A 16230-nucleotide genomic window follows, 5' to 3' on the forward strand; every position below is an offset into this window, starting at 1 on the left:
CACAATCTCTGGGCCAGTTTCACATTAATTTACCCACAGGGCCTATGTGGCCACCTCTACGGCCTGGAGACATATGTTATCTAACCTCAAAATTCATGGATTGGAAATAATTTCCTTTAAAAGCACTAGAATTCCTTATTCCAGGCTTGTCTCTTCCCCCTTGGCATACTAGGGGTATAGAAACCATAGGGAAACTTTTTGATGGCCAATATGTAGTACAATTTGAGTCTCTGCATAGCCTAACCAATATTTATATCAATATCTCCAGGTTCGGCACCTCCTAGGCTCGTTCCCCCCTCTCACAAATGAGAGACCCCCCACCTACGGTCACATCAGCTGTTAAATGCCTCACCCTAGCCCCTTCTACAAAGAAAGGGCTATCCACAATGTACCAACTTCTGACCTCACATCATACTGAACACAAGCTGCAATTTATGATTAGATGGGAGGAGGAACTTAAAACTACGTTTTCACTGACAGCATGGTAAGACGCGTTGTTTTGGGCAGTCAAACCATCCAAATGCATTAACCATGCAGAACAAAACTGAAAAATTCAGTTAAGGTGGTACCTTACGCCTAATAGACTAGCACATGTATCAGCAGATTACTCGCCCGTTTGCTGGCGTGGTTGCGGTCAAAAAGGTACTCCTGCTCACATGTGGTGGTTCTGTCCTCTTATTTCCCTATGGCGACAAGCACAAGCTCTCATTGTCGAAGTTACTGATCTACCCATTGATCTGACCCCACAACTAGCTATACTATGTATCGGGCTCAATGACACTCCCTGCGACCAGAGATGGGTGATTGCACACATACTTATAGCTCGTTACTGGAAACAAAACATTACTCCCCCTCTTCTAGAAGTTAATCAGCTGGTAAACCAACATATGCAGCATGAGATTATCTACTCTCCTGACCTTCAATCTAGAACCAGGTCCCTTAATCTATGGATGCCATGGCTCTCAAGCACATACGCTGTACCTCTCCCTGATGCTATACTATGACTGAACTGACAAGGTATCTCTAGCTCCCTGGACTCCCCCCCCCCCCCATATGATTCTGGCTATTGTCACACACTGTCTGTTTGGTAAGCCAATATTTAGGCTTACTGTTACCTAGTATTGTTACTTGTTTCTACTTATACAATTGCACTTCCTATGTACACACTGTAGCTGTATTTATAGGTTGCTGCGCCCACCTCATCTGTGCTACTTTTGTGCATAAAAAACTTTTTAATATAAATCTATTGAAACTGTGTCTTTTCAAGGAAATTTTTATTTTTTTATTATTTTTTCATATAGCGGTTGAGGTCCAAAAAGAGGTCAAATTCATTGATTTTGCTTGTGGGGCAGAAAGATAATCCTTTTGACAGGACTAAGATCTCGGTTTTTGTTAGATTGTGTGTGGATAAGTTGAAAATACCCGTAGGGTTATTCAGCTGCGTGGGTTCTGTATTTTTCTTTTTGCTTTTACTTGCTCTGCAGCCTCTTCTTGGTTTTTTCTTTTTGTTGGTTTGAGGCCCAGTGGAGGAAAAAAATTAGTTATAACAGGTTTTTTTTTTTTTTTTTTGTATTGGGTAGCTCGCTGTGGAATGAATTAGAGGGGGTAGGGCTAGAAAAGAAACTGATGTGGATGGCCCCGCTAAGGAGGGGTCTTCCTCCGGAAAAACATTGCAATTATTGGTATAAGATGTAGGGTTATTGAAATCAGGTGAGAAAGGGGATGAACCAGTGGGTGTCCTCTCCAGTGGTGTTGGATGATCCGGATCTGGAGTGTGTGGTAGAGACATACAGGCATGGATGGTCAATAATGAGTCTGCTTCAACATCCGTGAGTGCTGATTGGTTAGGAGAACCTGACTCAGATAAGATGGATGGAGGGTGAGTGGGAGGTAAGCGGGGGGGCGTGGGGGGGGGGGGGGTCACTTTCTGCCAGAAGTTCCTTAAGAAAAAAAGATGAGATGGTTAAAAGTGGTGTTCCTATGGTCGCAATGGATTTTTTCAGTCTGCTCGGAGTGAGTAAAGGGGTATGGAATTCTGATTTAGAGGAATTAAGTTGGCCAACGGGAGCTGCCCCAAGTCGTGGGGTCGGGTTTCTTGGGGGACTAGTTATGATGGTAGTATTGGCTTTTCCAGTGTTATGGAGCTGTGGGTTGGTGTTGTTCTTAGTATGACAAGTGTGGTGGTGACTGTATTGGTGGTTTTGAGATGGCAGTCTCTTGTTATATTGGGGTTTATGGTGTGTGCGTGGTCCATAGTGGTTGGTTACCCTGTTTTTATTGGAGTATATGTTCCATGGTTTTCGCTGCTTTTGATGGTGTTTATTATGAAATTGGGTTGGTCAAACTGGTGTCACAGCTGTATTTAGTTGTGTGATTTTATTGCATGTACTTGGGTTGTCTGTAACTATATTGTTACCAACCGTATTGGTAGGGTTTTTTTCTATAGCTGGTATCGTCTCAGTTATTTCCTGATCTGTTTTCAGCCAAAATTTGATATTATCATTGGCAAAGTCCAGTCTATCTCTGGACAGCTTGCTACTTTTTTTGTGCAATGTTTCCTTTTCAAATGAAAGGATTCAGGAGGTGATTATACGGTCAAATTTCATGAACATAGTGTGCGATCTATACTTAGACAGATTAGCATGACATTCTGTTCTAGATTCTAGACATCCTAGATTCAGATATAGGGAACGTCTTTTTGCTATTAGTCTAGTTATGAGTCCTTTTGCACACTCAAGCAAAAAATTGTCCCATTCGTTACAGAAATCTAAATCCGTTTTGAATGAATTTTCAAAACGCAGTCTGTGTCCACGAGGGTCTATGATCTCATGTAGATAGATCTCAAGGAATGTAGCGTCAAGGTGGTGTTGGATTTCTTCTATTGTGAGTTTTTCCAGTTTGTGAAACAGATTTAATAGTGATTTTTCACCAATACTTGCGTTTGCTTCTTTTTCTTTCTCTATGTCCACCGTATGTTCTTTTGTACACTGCTCAAAAAAATAAAGGGAACACTTAAACAACACAATGTAACTCCAAGTCAATCACACTTCTGTGAAATCAAACTGTCCACTTAGGAAGCAACACCTGAGTGACAATCAATTTCACATGCTGTTGTGCAAATGGGATAGACAACAGGTGGAAATTATAGGCAATTAGCAAGACACCCCCAATAAAGGAGTGGTTCTGCAGGTGGTCACCACAAACCACTTCTCAGTTCCTATGCTTCCTGGCTGATGTTTTGGTCACTTTTGAATGCTGGCGGTGCTTTCACTCTAGTGGTAGCATGAGACGGAGTCTACAACCCACGCAAGTGGCTCAGGTAGTGCAGCTTATCCAGAATGGCACATCAATGCGAGATGTGGCAAGAAGGTTTGCTGTGTCTGTCAGCGTAGTGTCCAGAGCATGGAGACAGGCCAGTACATCAGGAGACGTGGAGGAGGCCGTAGTAGGGCAACATCCCAGCAGCAGTACCGCTACCTCCGCCTTTGTGCAAGGAGGAACAGGAGGAGCACTGCCAGAGCCCTGCAAAATGACCTCCAGCAGGCCACAAATGTGCATGTGTCTGCTCAAACGGTCAGAAACAGACTCCATGAGGGTGATATGAGGGCCCGACGTCCAGAGGTGGGGGTTGTGCTTACAGCCCAACACCATGCAGGACGTTTGGCATTTGCCAGAGAACACCAAGATTGGCAAATTCGCCACTGGCGCCCTGTGCTCTTCACAGATGAAAGCAGGTTCACACTGAGCACATGTGACAAAGTCTTGAGACGCCGTGGAGAACGTTCTGCTGCCTGCAACATCCTCCAGCATGACCGGTTTGGCATTGGGTCAGTAATGGTGTGGGGTGGCATTTCTTTGGAGGGCCACACAGCCCTCCATGTGCTCGCCAGAGGTAGCCTGACTGCCATTAGGTACCGAGATGAGATCCTCAGACCATGGGCGTCCGCAGAAATTTTTCCGGGGGGGGGGGGGGGGCATAATTTTATTGACATCCATGCTCTGCTTGTTTCTGAGAATGTAATAATGAAGGGGAGGGGCATATTCATTATCACAAAGTCTAATAACGCATGAGCTGTGCAACGTGATGGAAAAGCTTAAATGTATATTATAAGTGCCAGGAATACAAAGTTGCATCCCTGGTTCTATAGCTCCCTCTGCCTCCCCTCTCCCTCCTTGCTCCCTCATATATAATAAAATCGTACTTTTATTCCAGTCTGCAGTCACAGTGTGCAGCACTGCCCTAGGAAGTACCTCTAGCTGCTATATGAGGAGTGGTCAGTGGATGTATTCCTAGGCAGTAATGTAAACACTGGATTTTCTCTGAAAACACAGGGTTTACTGCAAAAAGCTTGAAGGGGCTGATTATACTCACCAGAACTAATATATTAAGCTGTAGTTGTTCTGGACCTGGTGACTATAGTGCGCCTTTAATGTAAACATTATTCAATGCACCGCATTAGTCATACACCCATGATCAAGGCACTATAACCGAATAAAAAATGTAGAAACTGCATTTGGTGTTAACATAAACTAAAAATATGACAACTAAAATATTGACAACTGTATTTATTTTGAAATGTATTAAAATAAATAACATTAAATATACTAATTGTATATACATATACACAGTGCATGCACATCTCCATTTGGCAGTCTGATAGGTGGGTCTAGGTGTGGCAGATGCAAGAAGAATGTTACTTCTTACTTCTGACTGCATTGTGCCAAGTGCCAACTGTAAAGTTTGATGGAAGATGGATACTGGTATGTGGCTGTTTTTCAGGGATTGGGCTACTTCTATTGGAGGGACATTTTAATACTTCAGCATACCAAGAAAATGCTATGCTTCCAGCCATGATGTGGGAATAATTTGAGGAAGTCTGTTTTCACTTTAAAAGGAACCTGTCACCGGGATTTTGTGTATAGAGCTGAGGACATGGGTTCCTAGATAGCCACTAGCACATCCGCAATACCAAGTCCCCATAGCTCTGTGTGCTTTTATTGTGTAAAAAAAACAATTTGATACATATGCAAATTACCCTGAGATGAGTCCTGTAGGTGAGATGAGTCAGGGACAGGACTCATCTCAGGTTAATTTGCATATGTAACAAATCTTTTTTTTTGCACAATAAAAGCACAGAGAGCTATGGGGACTGGGTATTGCAGATGAGCTAGTGGCCATCTAGCAGCCCATGTCCCCAGCTCTATGCACAAAATCCAGGTGACAGGTTCCCTTTAACGTCACGTCAGTGATATCCATAAAACCATAAAACAGTACTGTGATCAATAAAAACAATAATGGGTTTAATCGTGGCTGGCCCACACATCTGGTACATCAATCAGTTTGGAGATTTAATTTGTGGACGTTCATACAGAAGAAACTGTATATTGTGTGGCACAGTGTAGGCTATATGTGTATAACAGAAATATATTTTACATGAAAACTTACTATTGCTTGGCCCTTGGGGACCTCGGACGCCACTTCAACACTTGGCCGGGGGCTCGGCGGAGCTGATGGGTTTTATCCTAATGAGAAAGATTTCATAATAAGGATTTGGAGAAGGGGTAGAGGGATAGCAGAGCAGGGAGAGGCTGGTGCTGCTACTAGGGGGTCATACCATGGGGGCGTAATAAAGTCCACCATAATGCCCCCCCCCAGTAGAAATAATTCTCCTTATATTAGACAGTGCAAAAAATACCCCCTTGTAATGCCCCCAATTGAGCTAATGTTCCCATAGTGCCACCATAATGTACCAGTATAAAATACCCCTATATAGTGCCCCCAGTAAATGCCGCATAGTGCTCCTCTCCCACCTTCCTCCTAGTGCCCCCATAATGTACCAATATAAAATGCCCCTATATAGTGCCCCAGTAGATGCCCTCAGTGTCCCCCATAATTTGCAAGCATAAAATACCCCTTCTTAGTGCCCCCCGTAGATGACCCCATAGTGCTCCTCTCCCCCTTCCCCATAGTACCCACCATAATGTGTCCCAGTATAAACTACAACTGTACAGAGCCCTCCATATAACATACCACTTCTTTGTAGCCTCGCCCTCAGTAGATGCCCCTATAGTGCCCACCAATAATGTGTTGGCAAGAAGTACCCCCATAGTGCCCCCCAATAATGCGCCAGTAAGAAGTGACCCCATAGTGCAACCTAATAATGTGCCAGTAAAAAGTGCCCCCAATGATGCCCCCCCGGGCCCCGGCCTTAAGGTCACATTTCTCCCCCTCCATGTCACGTGACCCGTCATCACCCCCTTCTTTTTACATCACCCTCTTCTTTTTACATCACCCCCTTCGCGTCACATTATTTCTCCCCCTCTCCATCATGGCAGCACACTTCCCACCCGTGACCCTCCACACACCCCCCAGTGTCAGCAGCACATCTCTCCCCTTCCCCCCAGGCACATTTCTCCCAGTCCATCTCATGGGCCAGTAGGGTTGTTGCGGGTATCGAAATTTCGATACCCAATCGATACTTTTGTCCCGGTATCGATACGATACCGGGATTTCCGTTTTTTCGATACTGGGCTGCGCTTCTGCGCAGTCTAGTATCTCTGAACATGAGCGCGCTGCTATCGGCGCGCTCATGTTCTCTCTCAGCAGCACGGGGAGAAGGAAGCTGTCCTCCCTCCCCCTGTGCTGCTGCCGCTGCCACCAATGAGAAGAGAGGGGCGGAGGAGGGGCGGCAATGAGAAGAGAGGGGCGGAGGAGGGGCGGCAATGAGAAGAGAGGGGGTGGAGGAGGGGCGGCAATGAGAAGAGAGGGGCGGAGGAGGGGCGGGCGCACTGCGCCACCAATGATAGGATTACTATCGGAGCGATGGGAGGAGACATCAGCTTCACTAGTGGGCGTTCCTTCTTCCTGCGCTGCGATTGGACAGCGCTACAGCCAGGGAGAAGGAACGCCCACTAGTGAAGCTGATGTCTCCTCCCATCGCTCCGATAGTAATCAGCAGCATGTGGAGCAGGAGAGGAGACAGTAATGGGGCACTGCAGGCGAACGGAGCGGCGCCCAGGACTAAATAGTGAGTGCTGAGACATCGCTGGGCGCCGCTCTGTGTGGCCTAATAGTGAAAGTCTGGACTCATATACAGTAGTCTTTAACACATACAGGAGGCGGGTGCCGGCAGCAGAATCGCATTGCCGGCACCCTGCCCCTGACAGGGAGCTGCGATCAGCGGCAGTTAACTGCCGCTGATCTGCTAGTACCCGCCTCCTGTATAAAGGGGTAAAATCATTGGTGGTGCAGTGTGCCCCCCCCCCCTCAATCCCCCCATCCCATTAAAATCATTGGTGGCACAGTGCGCCGGCCCCTCTCAGCCCTCCAGTATTAAAATCATTGGTGGCAGTGGCCACAGGGACCTCTCCACTCCCCCTCATTGGTGGTGCAGTGGCAGCTTCTGATCGGAGCCCCAGCTGTGTAAGCCTGGGGCTCCGATCGGTTACCATGGCAGCCAGGAAGCCCTGGTTGCCATGGTAACATCCCTGATGCTGTGTGCACAAAGCACAGAGCAGCAGGGACAGTGTGGAGTCCTATTCACCCTGATAGAGATCTATCAGGGTGAATAGGAAAAGGGATGAAAGATCCCAGGTTCTAGCCCCTAAGGGGGGAAATAGTTATTAAATAAAAAGTGAAAAAAAAAAAAACACTAAAATATGAAGTATAAATCACCCCCCTTTTCCCAATTTCACATATAAAATATATAAATAAACATATTACATCGCCACGTCAGAAAAGTCCAAACTATTAAAATATAAAAAAAAAATCTAGGTGGTGAATGCCGGAACAGAAAAAATAAAATAAAAACTGCGCGATTCGCCATTTTTAAAAATGAGGAATGCACGTGGCTTTTTTTGTTTATTTTTTTCGCGTGGTATCGAATGGTATCGAGTATCGCAATACTTTTTCATGGTATCGAAACCGAATCAAAAATTTGGTATCGCAACAACTCTATGGGCCAGTGTCAGCAGCACATCTCTCCCCCCCCCCAGGCACATTTCTCCCAGTCCATCTCATGGGCCAGTGTCAGCAGCACATCTCTCCCCCCAGGCACATTTCTCCCAGTCCATCTCATGGGCCAGACCAGTGGCAGACATGGGATCCATGATGGGGGGCGGGGGGGAGATGTGCTGCTGACACTGCCATCATCCACCATCCACTTGTTGTTATGATGTTGTACTTATGATTTATCTTTTTTTCTTTGTACAACTACAATATAAAGGCTGTATATCGTTAACTTACTACTTCTGAAGTTCTGTGACTGTTGGACTGTACAGTAACTTGGAAAATAATAAATAGGAGACTGTCACTTCACTAGTTCACTTGGAACTTGTTGGAGCCGTTACCGAACTTGTCAGTGACAGGCAGGCTCTACTCTGGGGGCGGATCTCACTGCCTGGCTGCCCTGGCAACATCACCTCACGTGCCTGTGTGCTGGCAGCTGCGAGCCTGCGGCACGCTCCAGCAGCCACTGGCACTGTCTGAGACTAGAGACAGGCAGAGGCAGGCCAGGCAGCGGAGCTCAGAGCGGCTCTCGGCTCACTCTTTCAGGCCGGGCGTGCGCTCAGTCAGTGACGTGTGCTGAGCCTGTCAGCTGTTAGCAGGCCGGCGGCCGCCCGTGCCCCGCAGCTAATTAGTAACTTTGTAACTTTATTATTCATAATTCTTACTTAATAGTCGCGGCGCCAGCGGGGGGCACTTGCCCCCCCCCCCCTGCGGATGCCCATGCCTCAGACCCCTTGTGAGACCATATGCTGGTGCGATTGGCCCTGGGTTCCTCCTAATGCAAGACAATGCTAGACCTCATGTGGCTGGAGTGTGTCAGCAGTTCCTGCAAGACTAAGGCATTGATGCTATGGACTGGCCCGCCCGTTCCCCAGACCTGAATCCAATTGAGCACATCTGGGACATCATGTCTCGCTCTATCCACCAACGTCATGTTGCACCACAGACTGTCCAGGAGTTGGCAGATGCTTTAGTCCAGGTCTGGGAGGAGATCCCTCAGGAGACCGTCCGCCACCTCATCAGGAGCATGAACAGGCATTGTAGGGAGGTCATACAGGCACGTGGAGGCCACACACACTACTGAGCCTCATTTTGACTTGTTTTAAAGGGTTTCTATCACTTCATATGACATAATTAGCTGGCAGACACTAGCGATCTGCTAGTGTCTGCTCTGGCCAACCATCCTACTATAATCACTTGTGGGGCAGCGGTTTTGCTAAAAAACTAACTTTTATAAATATGCTAATGAGCCTCTAGGTGCTATGTGGGCGTCATTAGCACCTAGAGGCTCCGTCTACCTTCATACACAGCGGCCGCCCAGCACGTCCCTCCAGCCCGCCCATGTCCTCCTCCGTGTGACGCAGCGGCCGAATTCTCGCGCACGCGCCGTGCGCGGCTGTATTCGGCGCATTAGAGATGTCTGAGCTCGGAGCGGTCAGACATTCAATGCGCATGCGCCGACAGCCGCTGCGTCACACGGAGGAGGACATGGGCGGGCTGGAGGGACGTGCTGGGCGGCCGCTGTGTATGAAGGTAGACGGAGCCTCTAGGTGCTAATGACGCCCACATAGCACCTAGAGGCTCATTAGCATATTTATAAAAGTTAGTTTTTTAGCAAAACCGCTGCCCCACAAGTGATTATAGTAGGATGGTTGGCCAGAGCAGACACTAGCAGATCGCTAGTGTCTGCCAGCTAATTATGTCATATGAAGTGATAGAAACCCTTTAAGGACATTACATCAAAGTTGGATCAGCCTGTAGTGTGTTTTTCCACTTTAATTTTGAGTGTGACTCCAAATCCAGACCTCCATGGGTTGAAAAATTTAATTTCCATTTTTTTTATTTTTGTGTGATTTTGTCGTCAGCACATTCAACTATGTAAAGAACAAAGTATTTTAGAAGAATATTTAATTAATTCAGATCTAGGATGTTATTTTTGTGTTCCCTTTTATTTTTTTGAGCAGTGTATTTCTAGTGTATTGGATGTTCCCGCTCAATTCTGTTCAAGGGGTAATCCATATTTTGTAGTTGATTTTATACGTTGTTCCTTTAATTTAGGTGTGAGGGTTTGTTCGGGATTAGACAAATCTGCAAATCCCCTCAGAGCACATTGGGGATAAAAGGAGAAAAAAAACACACGATAGGGTAGTATGTCCGAGTAAGTTGCAAGAAGGTTGAGAAATCAAGAGGCTTACCTTGTGTGGTTGTGCTAATGGTAGACACAACTCACAACTCTATTGTAGGCTTGTAGATATCAATACATATTTACAAAAGAGGTCCTATGTACTGCACCATCAAACTGGGTATCCCAGGAGTACGGAGTCTTTCAGAAATGGACGTCTCTAGATTCCACTCTCACCATAGGAGGGTGGGGAAAAAAAGAGAAGCGAATGGGCGCACAATAGGGTAGTATGTTCAAATGGGTTATAGAATGGAGTGAGAAATAGGGGGGCTCACCTTGTAAGATTGTGCAAATGATAGGCACAACCCTATGGAAGACTTTGTGTGAATTTAGACCTATTTACCAGGACTGCAGCCGCAGGAAGAGTTTCATTCGGATTGGATGTCCAGTCTTCCAAAGGATACTTGTAGCGGAAAAGAGGATATGCTTAGGCGCAAGGACACTAGTGGAGGCGGTCGTGATCATGAAATAAAAATTCCTTTTTGAATTTGAGAAAAAAGCGCATGTGTACATTAAAACATAGAAACATATAATGTGTCGGCAGATAAGAACCATTTGGCCCATCTAGTCTGCCCAAACAAAGCGTTTCGGGGATAGGTAGTTCCCCTTCATCAGGTTTAATAGGGAGTATTACAAACATGCAGAAAAGGTGGGTATTTAAAGCATAAAAACCGCCAAAAACACACCTGTGGGCAGTCCCTGATGGGGGGAGCCAACATCAGGTGTCATTTCCAAGGCAGGGTTCATAACAAGTATTCACAGTAGGGGTTATTTAAAATGGACATTTTCCAATCATATTATAAGGTCTTTTTATAAAACGAGTGTTTAATTCACAGAAAACAAGTTTAAAAGAAAGTTAGGTCCAGGTCACATGTTCATTAGTCATGTGATCGCATCTCCTGTGATCACATGGTGTGTACTCATGAATATTCATGTGAAGGAGGGAGGTGGGAGAGCACTCGTCTCTCCAGTGCTATTGTGGATGGGGCGTGGCTTCAAATGGGCGGATTCCGAAATGTTGACCTTTGGAGAGGGTCCCATGATCGCTTGGTCTGCACCCATGTGACCTGTCACCAGGGCAATCGCATATTGTTGGGAGAGGGTCACATGATCGCTTGGTCTTTGTCCATGTGACCTGTCACCTGGGCAATCAGGACGCGCACATTATATATTTTCTTATGCTGGGCAATGCAGGCGTCGGGTAGGACTAGGTGGTAAACAGAGGGGGAGTCAAGTGGGTGCAGGCAGCGCTGTGGTCGGGAAATGCCTCAGGTTCAAATAGGAGCATGAAGAAGTGGATCCTTGTTTGGCCAATAGAGATATAGATCCCCCTGGGCTCTAAAACATTAGACGGTAGAGTACATAACAGGTATTTACAGTGGGTGTTATACAAAGTGGGCATTTGCCAATCTTATTAGAAGGTCTTTTTATAAAACGAGTGTTTGATTCACAGAAAAAAAGTTTAAAAGAAAGTTAGGTCCAGGTCACTGGTTCATTAGTCATGTGATCGCATCTCCTGTGATCACATGGTGTGTACTTAAGAATATTCATGGGAAGGAAGGAGGTGGGAGACAACTCGTCTCTCCAGTGCTATTGTGGATGGGGCGTGGTTTCTAGTGGGCGGATTCAGTAATGTTGAAACATATTGTTGGGAGAGGGTCACATGATCACGAAGTCTGTGGTCATGTGACCTGTCACCAGGGCAACCAGGACCCGCACATTATATCGTTCTTATGTTGGGAGATGCGGGCGTCGAGTTGCACTTCTTCTCACCCCCTTCCCCCAAATTTAGTTGCACTCCCAGTCTTTATACCACTCCAAAATTTATGTTTCATTTTGTAACCATTATTTCATAGAGCTTCCTATTCATCTATTCAATCATTTATATTACCTATTCCCCTAACTATAGAATAAATGAAATCAATCCTCCATATAGCCATGAGGGCTTTCTAATGTGTATTTTTGTATTTACTTGTGGCCATGTCTAATAATCTGTCTAATAATCTTTTAAAGTTTTAATGCATAGACCAACAGATTAAATCAGCCCTTCCTATGATTTTTTTTTTTAATAAATCTTTATTATTTTTAAAGCATAATAAACAAAACAAAGTAAGGCACTGCAAGTGCCACAGACAGTACAACCACAAACATAGGGCAATATGTTTTCAGTAGTTCAAAGCAGTCACAATTCACAATAAATGTATAATAGCATACACAATCAATACACTTGCATTGAATCAAGAGGAGTTGGCTAGATTAAGCAGCAGACGACCAAGTGTCCCTTTCAATTGACCCATCAGGTACCATTCCGTGAGTGTAAACTGCTTCATAATCAGCTGTATCTCCGTATTTGACATACAATACTCAATAAACGGTTTCCATTTTTGAAACAACCCTTTTGCCTGTCGTTCCTTCTCTGCAAGAGAATTTAACCTTTCTATATGAAAAACATGCTTTAATTGCTCAATTATAACCTGTAACCTTGGGGTATCATTTTGAAGCCATTGTCTCAGGAGGCTACGCTTCACTACCATACATATCGTATGGAACAAGCGGGGTATCCCACCTTGCCCTACCTCTCCCTCCCCGTAGTGAAATAGATACAGTGTAGCTGATAACGGAAGCTCCCTTCCCCAGATCCCTCCTTCCTATGAATTTAATGTGTTTTTACCTATGATTATATTTAATAACCTTCTAATGTTTTAGTGCCCAGGGCTACCTATATCCCTAGCAGCCAAACAAATATCCATTTCTTTATCCTATTTGATCCTGAGGCATTTCCCGACAGCAGCGCTCCCCATACCCACGTGACTCCCCTTCTGTTTACCACCTAGTGCAACTCGACGCCCGCATCTCCCAGCATAAGAACGATATAGTGTGTGAGTCCTGGTTGCCCTGGTGACAGGTCACATGACCGCAGACTTATCGATCATGTGACCCTCTCCCAACAATATGTTTCAACATTACTGAATCCGCCTAATAGAAACCACGCCCCATCCACAATAGCACTGGAAAGACGAGCGCTCACCCACCTCCTTCCTTCACATGAATATTTATGAGTACACACCATGTGATCACAGGAGATACGATCACATGACCAATGAACATTTGACCTGGACCTAACTTTCTTTAAACTTGTTTTCTGTGAATCAATCACTCGTTTTATAAAAAGACCTTATAATAAGATTGGCAAATGCCCACTTTGTATAACCCCCACTGTAAATACCTGTTATTAACTTTACCGTCTAATGTTTTAGAGCCCAGGGCGATCTATATCTCTATTGGCCAAACAAGTATCCACTTCTTCATGCTCCTATTTGAACCTGAGGCATTTCCCGACCACAGCGCTCCCTGCACCCACTTGACTCCCCCTCTGTTTACCACCTAGTGCTACCCGAGGCCCGCATCTCCCAGCATAAGAAAGATATAATGTGCGCGTCCTGATTGCCCTGGTGACAGGTCACATGGACGCAGACCAAGCGATCATTCATGAGTACACACCATGCGATCACATGACTAATGAACATGTTACCTCGACCTAAGTTTCTTTTATACTTGTTTTCTGTGAATTAAACACTTGTTTTTATTTAAAAAAAAACTTCTAATATTATTGACAAATGCCCATTTTGAATAACCCCTACTGTAAATTCTTGTTATGAACCCTGCCTTTGAAAGGACACCTGATGTTGGCTTCCCCCATCAGGGACCGCCCACAGGTGTGTGTTTGGCAGTTTTTATGCTTTAAATACCCACCTTTTCTGCATGTTTGTAATACTCCCTATTAAACCTGATGAAGGGGAACGACCTATCCACAAAACGCATTGTTTTAATGTACACATGCGCTTTTTTCAAAGAAGGAATTTTTATTTGATAATCATCGCCGCCTCCACCATTGTCCTTGCGCCTAAGCATATCCTCTTTTCCACTACAAGTATCCTTTGGGGGACTGGACATCCAATCCGAATGAAACTCTTCCTGCGGTTGCAGTCCTGGTGAATAGGTCTAATTCACACAAGTCTTTCATAGGGTTGTGCCTATCATTTGCACAACCTTACAAGGTGAGCCCCCTTATTTCTCACTACATTCTATTACCTGTTTGAACATACTACCCTATTGTGCGCCCTTTCTCCTCTCTTTTTTTCCCCCACCCTCCTGTGGTGGCAATGGAATCTAGAGACGTCCATTTCTGAAAGACTATTATCTGTATGACTGTCTACTAAGGACTATGCTGTGGACCACGACCTGGGAATCTCAGATAAAAGTGAAGAATAAGGGATTGAGCCTGCACCAACCCCACAGTGTTGATCTGGAAGTGTTGTCTGTTTTTCTGCCAAGCTTCTTCCAAAAACGCAAGCTTTACATAGTCCCACTCCTCACGGTGCAAATCTGTCCCCGTAGAGAAAACTTTTCATCTGCAAACAGGCTGCCAACTGACCCGCAACCAGGATTCAGCAATGACTGCAAACTAAATCCCATAGTGAGTGTAACAGTTGTCCTTAAAAAAACAGCATAAACATTGCCATAAGTGAAGGTGGAGCACTAACTATTCACGGAAATTAATAGGTGATAAAGTAAAGCGTCCGTAGTAAATAATCACGGAAGATGTAGGATACGCAAAAATTTAACTTTTATTGGTATATCAATAAAATAGGGAGAGTAACAATGTGACCTAAAAAATCCCTAGTAATAGGCAGGTGGGGTGGCACTAACCAAGTGCTCAAACAATTGTGGCATGTGAACCCACCATGTGTGTAGTGTCGCCACCTCCACGCTGTAGCCAAAGGGATATGAGAATGTGTCCCAATATCAAATCGCCTCCATAGGCCTGGACAGGTATCCAGGTACAACTATGGAGAGGTGTGATGGGAATCACATACAAGCTAATCAACCACAGCTGATGCTAAAATGGCAGCATGAGAGCCAGGAGACAACAATGTCCCAGCGCTCTCAGACCAGCTGTGGTGATTAAATTGTGAAGAACAGGGTTAGGTGCAGATCAGGGTGCCCTGGTAATGCGGCGTCCTGATACACTGTCAAGCATGGATCACCTCTGTGCTGTATGATTCAAGGTGTAGCAACACCGCTAAAGGTATCCTGCAAGATCGCACCCAATCCTACTTCCCAAGAGGACTGTCATCTAGCTCACGCTATCGCAGTAATACTAGCTCAACGCGTTTCTTCTATATACAGGGAGTGCAGAATTATTAGGCAAATGAGTATTTTAACCACATCATCCTCTTTATGCATGTTGTCTTACTCCAAGCTGTATAGGCTCGAAAGCCTACTACCAATTAAGCATATTAGGTGATGTGCATCTCTGTAATGAGAAGGGGTGTGGTCTAATGACATCAACACCCTATATTAGGTGTGCATAATTATCAGGCAACTTCCTTTCCTTTGGCAAAATGGGTCAAAAGAAGGACCTGACAGGCTCAGAAAAGTCAAAAATAGTGAGATATCTTGCAGAGGGATGCAGCACTCTTAAAATTGCAAAGCTTCTGAAGCGTGATCATCGAACAATCAAGCGTTTCATTCAAAATAGTCAACAGGGTCGCAAGATATGTGTGGAAAAACCAAGGCGCAAAATAACTGCCCATGAACTGAGAAAAGTCAAGCGTGCAGCTGCCAAGATGCCACTTGCCACCAGTTTGGCCATATTTCAGAGCTGCAACATCACTGGAATGCCCAAAAGCACAAGGTGTGCAATACTCAGAGACATGGCCAAGGTAAGAAAGGCTGAAAGACGACCACCACTGAACAAGACACACAAGCTGAAACGTCAAGACTGGGCCAAGAAATATCTCAAGACTGATTTTTCTAAGGTTTTATGGACTGATGAAATGAGAGTTAGTCTTGATGGGCCAGATGGATGGGCCCGTGGCTGGATTGGTAAAGGGCAGAGAGCTCCAGTCCGACTCAGACGCCAGCAAGGTGGAGGTGGAGTACTGGTTTGGGCTGGTATCATCAAAGATGAGCTTGTGGGGCCTTTTCGGGTTGAGGATGGAGTCAAGCTCAACTCCCAGTCCTACTGCCAGTTTCT

The 16230-nt window shown here is 45.3% G+C and overlaps 1 protein-coding gene across 2 annotated transcripts in view; it reads left to right on the top strand.

Moving 5' to 3' along the window:
• Positions 1–16230, top strand: part of KCNG2 (potassium voltage-gated channel modifier subfamily G member 2) — a 249301-nt gene that overhangs the window by 87727 nt on the left and 145344 nt on the right. The gene's annotated exons all lie outside the window — the stretch shown is intronic.

This window comes from Bufo bufo, chromosome 5, assembly GCF_905171765.1.
Source record: "Bufo bufo chromosome 5, aBufBuf1.1, whole genome shotgun sequence".
NCBI classification, from domain to species: domain Eukaryota; kingdom Metazoa; phylum Chordata; class Amphibia; order Anura; family Bufonidae; genus Bufo; species Bufo bufo.